Raw genomic sequence first — 1,683 nt, forward strand, 5'->3', positions numbered from 1 at the left:
AGAAATTGTTGCGGTTAACAACGGCGATGGGCTGCAGAGCAAAGATTACGTGAGGTGGACGGTGTGAAGAACGGAGCCGCTTTTTACCGCTTTTGAAGTGAGATGCTCAATGTTAGGGATCAAGTTGGTGTTACGCAGAGTGAGTCTTTGACGACTTGCATGACATGCTATGATGTACTTGTTGATAGTTTCGATTTCCTATTTTTTACAATTAACAAATTTAGAAAAATATTATGATAAAATGTAACGTCAATCCTACTTGATCTTTATTTTGAGGCTCTCTTTCTAGAAATCCTCCCGGGAGGTGAACATTCGCTCAGATGGCAAGCACAAGTAATAGGGTAATACAGGAATCATAAATGTGCTTCCATCTCAGTGAGTTTTCCACTCAGAACCAATTGTTTGATCAACAAAGCAGCGGGTTTGGTGTCAGTTATAGGGATCATCTCAAAGAAAAATTTCTGAATGACGAATTAAAAAAAAATCAGCAAACTATTTTATGGCTGGATTAATAGAAACTTTACTTGAGCCCTCGTCGTTTTCAACCTTTTTTCAGACAGCTTTCTAATTTTTGAAACTGGAAAGGCTAGATGGCGGTCATAGTTGTGGGATTCAAAAGAGTTTCATCAGTAAGGGCTGATGATACAATGACTTCTTTCAGCTTAGTTAAAGGTAGAAACAGCCTAAAGAATCACAATAATCAAGTCAACAACAATTTTTCAACCACAAAACTAGAATAATTCATCTTTTACCTTCTTGTCAAATTTGAAAGTTAGGAATGAATTCCCAGCTACCTGCAAATTTGTTCAACATTGACTGCTGGCGAACTATGCCCTCTGACAAAGACTCAATCCTCACTGAACACAACAGATTGACGACAATGTATACACAAATTTATTGAAGCCATAAAATATAGTTTCGATGGAATGTCGATTCGGCAAATTGCCGTTTCGGTGAATCACTGATTGTCGATTCGGCAACATCACCGAAATGGTACCCAAATTAAGTCATTTCGGCAAATTTATATGTCGATTCGGCAACTATGTAATTTTTAGCGGTATTTTTTTTTCATCAATACATATCTTGCTTTCGAGTGTACTTTAATGAAAAACACGTAATACATTAATTCCCCATATACTTTGATATTAGAAAATATATATAGAATATAGATATAAATAAGTGAAGAAATGAAAAATAAATCTAATATAATTTGTAAAATTGATGTATCAAACAATTTTGGTAATACTTGCGAGAGAACCTATCGCCCAGGTATCCGACAAGAGGTGAGAAAAGCATGTAGGACACCACGAAAGCCGTCGACAGTAATCCACCTTGCGCATCGCTGATTCAAAAAAAGCACTGGATCTCCGGCAGGATCCCTGATATCCACCATTGTTGGTTGATATAAAATATACTTTAAAAATCGATTGCAAATCGAACCGATGGGATTATGCGTCAGTAAATAACCGATGTGACTATAATAAGACGAGATAAATGTGGGGTGTCATTTACAAACGCGTACCTGCGATAGTGAACCGATCCATGTACTTCAAAAGATTTAAAAAACACAGGATTAGGACGGTGGAGAGTTGGCGTCTAGACATTTGCTTGACTTCTTCCGCAGTTACGATCGACGACGAAGTGGTCGACGACGATGATGATGGCTCACAGCTGATCTGGTCT

General features: G+C 37.7%; 1 long non-coding RNA gene across 1 annotated transcript; it reads right to left on the reverse strand.

The window, feature by feature from the left end:
• Positions 1-257: 257 nt before the first annotated feature.
• LOC124312272 lies at positions 258-922 on the reverse strand. Its single transcript, XR_006910460.1, has 3 exons — positions 753-922; positions 525-683; positions 258-461 (listed from the first exon to the last, which is right to left on the reverse strand). It is a non-coding gene; the product is annotated as an uncharacterized LOC124312272 (long non-coding RNA).
• Between the last annotated feature and the right edge of the window lie 761 nt (positions 923-1,683).

Source organism: Daphnia pulicaria, chromosome 1, assembly GCF_021234035.1.
Source record: "Daphnia pulicaria isolate SC F1-1A chromosome 1, SC_F0-13Bv2, whole genome shotgun sequence".
NCBI classification, from domain to species: domain Eukaryota; kingdom Metazoa; phylum Arthropoda; class Branchiopoda; order Diplostraca; family Daphniidae; genus Daphnia; species Daphnia pulicaria.